Here is a 5,928-nt window from a genome sequence, read left to right on the forward strand (position 1 = left end):
AAGTGAAGGTTCAGATCCTTACCTGATGCTGCAAGGCCCAGAGGAGCAAGCCTTGTGCTCCAGGCTCCTAAGTGGGGTTCCCTTCAGGGCGGGCAGGGCTTATAACCCCGAGGCCACGTGGGCCAGATCTCAGGGCGCCCAACGGTCTTGGAGCCCGCCCCCACACCGCAGCGGAGATTAGCGCGCCCCTCCCCTCCCTGGGGAGGACAGACTGACAGGAAACCAGTGACAAGGCTGGGTATTGGCGGGAGGGGGGCTGAAGAGACCATCTCACACGCCCTGGGCAGGTGGCTTCCGGGACCCCGGGGCCTGCCCTTCCCCCATGGCACCAAGTCCAGGGGATGGTTCAAGAGCCTGGGACTGACACAAGGTACTGGGTTAGTGACTCTAGGAGATAAGGTCTCCCTGTCAGGGCCTTCGGTGAGTGCCCAGAACACAGGGTTCCGAATGCAGCACAAGAAAAGGACCTTTTCTCTGAGTCCCACCTCCCTGACCCTAGCCCAGAAAACTCCCTTCCCTTTGGGACAGCAGTGACATTCAAACCAAGCCATGGCTCCTCTCTACGTGTTGCCTAGAGAGGCCACAAAGGTACAGATGCGTGAAGGGAGGTCCAGGCCAGCACATCACAGTATCCTTCACATAGTCAGAGGCCTCAGCACCCCACAAAGCCATCCCTCCCCCAGGCCCAGCCTGTGGAAGGCCAGGCCTGTGCCCTCAGCACAGTACGGAGGCCCCACTTGGGCCAGGTGGACCTGTTAGCACTAGACTGGGTGTTTATGCTTCCTTTGGGGCCTATAGGGATAGGAGGGCAGGGCAGAGCAGTGGTGAGGACGAGGGTCTAGGGCAGGGCATAGGTGCCATTGGGCTTGGAGGAGTGGAGGGAAAGAAACTCCAAGGGGAGGTTCTGGCAGCCACCGGATGTGGGCACGGGGCCCGCCCACCTGCATGCCACCCCCGCTTTCCCCATGGGGAAGGCAGGAAGCTGCCCATCCCAGGGCCCCTGGCTGGGGGAGGGGAACAGGGTGTGGGGCTGGGTGGGGGCTGGGATGGACTAGGTCTAGGCCACACATTTTCCCCAAAGTTCTCCAAGCCTCTCAGTGGGTTCGTTTCTGGAATGAAGAGGAATAGTTTGGGGGGGATGGAAGGGTGGCATGCATGGACAAGAATCACCCAGTGACTCCTTCCCAGAAGGCCATGGGCCTCTTCTCTGGGTCCCCCATTCAGGGTCAGGCCCACACAAACGTCAGGGAACTCTCAGATTCAAGGGCCAAGAGAGGATTGGCATGGACTAGGGGTCAGCGGGGAGGGAGATTGCCATGCATTTTTTCGTTCGGGAAAGGGGATCCTCAACCTGAGAATTGTGATCCAGCCCAGGCCCCTAAATGGAATGGAGAAAAGGAGAACAGGGCCCTTCATCCACTGGGTCTGAAGAGACAGAAGTGAGGAGGGCAAGCTGGCCAGAAATGGGACAGTGCTCCTTTAACAGACCACCGCTGCTCCAGACCCTGGGTGGAGGGGAAATGGCTGCCCTCCACGATAAGAGGATAAGAATATCAAAGTTGTGCAGTAACCTGAGTTCCTGGACCCCCACCCTTCGGGGCCCCTCCTCCTGGAGCATCTTGCCGTCCCACCACCAGGCCTCAGAGTGCTCTGACAGCTATCACCTCAGAGGTATCTTGTCCCAGCAAACAAGAGGCACAGACAGGGAGCCAGAACCCTGACTTCGGGGCCCAGCTCGGCTACAGACCGCCGCCACACGTGACCTGCAGCAAGCCAGACCTCAGGTCCCTTCCCAGGGACCCCCATGTCCCTCAGCAGTCTCCAACCCAGCCCCTTTCCTGTCCTGAGCAAGGTGAAGGTGTCCCTGATGTTTGCTCCCCTGCTTTTCTTTCATATAGGTCCTCAAGGCCCAAGGCCAAAGACCACCACTGATTTTTGTGTTTGTGGGTTTTGTTTGTTTGTTTGTTTGTTTGTTTGTTTTAGGAGAGAGACTAAGGCCCAGTGTCTCCACCCCAGAGTTTCTGGAGTCAGGAGGTTTCTGGAGGGGCGGGGGCTTCTGCTGGTTCCCACCCTCAGGCTGGGGTTGAAGAGGATGGAACAGAGGTGGGGCTCAGTGTCTCTGTACCCCCGGGCCTCGCAATGGCTCCCAGCTCTGATGGGCCTCAAACCAGGAGAAACAGGACAGGGCCAAAGACAAAATCAAGGACAAGGAAGGGGCTTGGTCTGAAATAAGGACACAGAGACAATAAGAACCACCCAGGTGAGTGGAAGAGGAACACTGGGCTGGAAGCCCCTCTCCAGGCTGGCACAACCCGTGTGTGTGTCCCGCATAACTGACCAGCAGGTGACTAAGGGACGAGCAGCGGGTGCCTACGCAGACACACACACACAAGGACACACAAGGCCCAAAAGATTCACAGTCTCCTTTCCCGGGAGACACAGCCGACAGGGCCCAGAGCCACACAGACATGCTGTGGGTCACGGCTCGGCTCAGGCCTCTGGACACACCTCGAGGAAGACCCGCCGCACGTCCCGGACACCCCTGCCTCCTTCCTGGAAACACCCGGGAAGGTTCGCTTGGGAATCCGAGGCCAGCCCTTGGAGGGTGACTGGAGGGAGCTGGGGACGGCTTCAGAACACGGGCCCGTCTGTGTGAGAGGAGTGGCTCCCCCTCCTGCCCCCAAAGCTGTCTGTTGCCTCAGTTCCCCAGGATGAGAAGTGAGGGCCGGTGGCTGAGAGAGGAGGTGGCTGAGAAAGGATGCCTCTCTTCGTGGAGGAGAGAGGAGTTCAAGTTGACTCCGCAAACTCCGCCCCTTGGCGACAGGTCAGGGCTCCACCAGACACTCACTGGGCAGCCTCGCTCGCCTGGACTCTGCTAGGAACTGTCCCCCATGGTCCTTTCTAGTTCCGACACTCTTAGTCCCCAGATCATAGTCCTGCTCAGAGGTAGCGAAAGGGGAGGAGGAGGAGGGAGCAGGATAAGGAGTAGAGGCAGGGCCTCTGGCATCAGAAAAAAAGTGGGAACAGCCCTTCACCACGTGAGAGGGCTGAAGCCACCGGGGTCTGGGATCCTGGAGGGCTCATGACTATCCCAATCCCTCATGTCTACCCCAATCTCGCTGACCCAGGGGACAGCCATCTTTGTGTGCCAAGCTGAGAGTGAGGAAAAAAGGACACAAGACCTGTCTTCAGGGACTCCCGCTCTGATAGACAAGACACAGATAGGTAGGGCGCCTGGGTGGCTCAGATGGTTAAGCATCTGCCTTCAGCTCAGGTCATGATCCCAGGGTCCTGGGATCGAGTCCCACATCGGGCTCCCTGCTCAGTGGGGAGCCTGCTTCTCCCTCTGCCTGTCTCTCTCTCTCTCTCTGTCTCTTATGAATAAATAAATAAATAAAATCTTTAAAAAAAAAAAAAAAGACACAGATAGGTAGACAGGGTATGAGAGTTCTGTGTGTGGGTGTGAGAGCAATTCGTACCAAAGCAGGCGCAGGGCTTCAGGTCTGATGCGGACTCTTGGCTCCTACTTGAGCAAACCCTGAATCTGAGAGGTAAAGTGGAGCGCGCATATATAAACCTCCACACGTACCTACATCTTACAAAATTACAGCAACGAGGGCAAATCAGTCCTGGCTGGGGTGGAGGGGCCCACAGGGCTGGACTGACAGATGTTATGGTAGCGACCTCAGGGTCACGGGGGCCCAACAGATAAGGCTTCCTGGAGAAAGCGAGTGTGGATAGAAGAGGGTTTGGGAAGAGAGGGGAGAGAGGAGAAGCTGGCTGGGCAAGGGGGAGAAACAGGGAGAAAATGGCCCTTCGAAGGCCTAACACTTGCAAGGGAGAGCAGGCCCAGGAGGTGGGAGAAAGGGCAAGGCCCAAGGCAGCTGCATGGGTCTGGGGCCTTGGCTCGGCAGGCAGGCAGAGATGGCGGCCCAGATAACCTGCCTGTGAGGAGACAACACGACAGAAGCCACAGGACCTAACCACTCACAAACAGGAAGTCAGACGGGCCGAGCAGGCCCGCCCTCAGGGGAGCAAGGGCTGGGGGCATGCCGGGCTACAAAGGAGGGAAACTGAGCCCCCAGCATGGCAGCATGGGGCTCAAGACAATTGGGGTCAAGAGTCCCAAATGCTAGGACCTTTCACCACTCTCCCCGGAAGGGCCGCTAAAGGAAGCGGGGTCTGAGAAAAGAAAGTGCCTCAAGAACCCAAGGCGGTGCTTGTCCTTGCAGAGGTCAACTCGGCACCGAAGCAGGTCCCCTGACTCATCTCAGAGCCTTGGGGAGCACCTGTCGTGCCAAGAGGCCTCCAGACAAGGAGGGTGGGCGCGTTCTCCCCTCCGCCCTGTCCGCACTGCCCAGGCATCCTGCAGGTTCAAGGCCATGCTCTCCTGCTCTGCTGGGATGAGAGGCAGCTGCAGTGCACCCCGGGAGGCCGGCCCTGCCCTAGGACAGGGTTCGGGCTCAGCTCTCCAGACCACAGTCCTGAAGGCCTTTTAAGCGGCAAGCTCAGGGGGTAGTAACCTGGCCTGAGCCAGGAAGCTGATCTGCAAGCCCAGAGAGGCAGAAGGTAGCCTGAGGTCACAATGCAAGTGAAAGCCAAGTTCAGGGTTTTGTCCATAGCATCTGGGAAGAGGCAGGATGGGCTGGGTAGGAAAGTGGGTGTGGGTGTGAGGAAGAGAGTCACCCTGACAACTGCTGTGGGAGTGGCCACGAAACCAGATGGCCACTGGAATCTCCCAGGGACACAAGCGGGAAAAGCGCCCTCCTGGCTCTCTCCAGCAGAGGTGCTTGGTTTAACCTGCCGCGTCTGCTCCAGCTTTAACAGCTGTGAATGAACTCTGTGTTTATTGTATGTGTGTGTCCCAAGAGCTGGGGCCTGGTCCCTGCCTGGAAACCACTATGATCTCTTATCAGCTTAACTCCCTACCCCAACATCAGGACCACCGAACAGAAGGCAAAACCAGGAGGCAGGAGACAAGGGGCCCAGCCCCCCCACACTGTGGCTGTTCACAGTAAGACTTTGGACCATTCACAGAATCTGACCCCCAACCCTCAGCCTTTGCTTTTTTCACCTATAAAACTGAGGAGGAGGTTGACCAAGGACCTGGGAAGTTCCCAAGAGCGAGGGGCCCTAGGAACCTTGGAGGAGGAAGCAGAAAGGTCTGTGTTCCAAGACCTGCCCAGCTCCTGGGCAGCTGACAGATTTCCCCAGCCGGCTCAAGAGCACAGCTCTCGTTCCTCAGAGAAGGCAGGTGGCTGGGAAAGGATCGAGAGCAGAATCCTCCCCTTAGTTTGGCTGGGAACAAGGGACAAAAGGCTGGGGGCACTCCTTGGTCTATCTCTCCCCTCCTGCAGGCATTCTGCACCCCCACAGGATCCCTCACACGCCAGGGACAGCTGGGGAGGCAGAGGGTGAGGGCTGCCCCGTGAACTGCTCTGGGCTCAGTTGCTTCATTCACCCCCCTGTGTTGCGCACACCGAGCTGGGGGAAGGGCAGCAGCTGAGGCCTCTAGAGAACTTAATAAAACACATTCAATCTGAATCTCATTTGATCAGCATGCTGAGCCCGTGATGTAAATGATGGTATCCCCATCTCAGAGATGAAGAACCGGAAACTCTACAGCGTTAAGTTTCACCTTCCTGAAAACCAGCCAACAGTCTGCTTCCCGGTTCTGTCCCCCCTAAGGAACTCAATTCAAAGTGCCCCCGAAAAGAAGCAGACCTCAGAGAGGTTACCCAACAGAGAGGGGAGCCGTGGCCTACAGCTGCTCACGGACCCGGCCGGAAAAGGGGGTTGGAAAGGGCCGTGGGAGGAACTCGGGTGCACCCTGCTCCCCGGGCTTGCGGGAGAGGCACAGGGCTCCAAGTGGGTAACCAAGTGGTCTGCAGGATCTCTCCAACAGCAAATGCCATCCCGGCCCCCGCC

Source organism: Phoca vitulina, unplaced genomic scaffold (genome assembly GCF_004348235.1).
Source record: "Phoca vitulina isolate PV1807 unplaced genomic scaffold, GSC_HSeal_1.0 scaffold40, whole genome shotgun sequence".
Classification (NCBI taxonomy): Eukaryota; Metazoa; Chordata; class Mammalia; order Carnivora; family Phocidae; genus Phoca; species Phoca vitulina.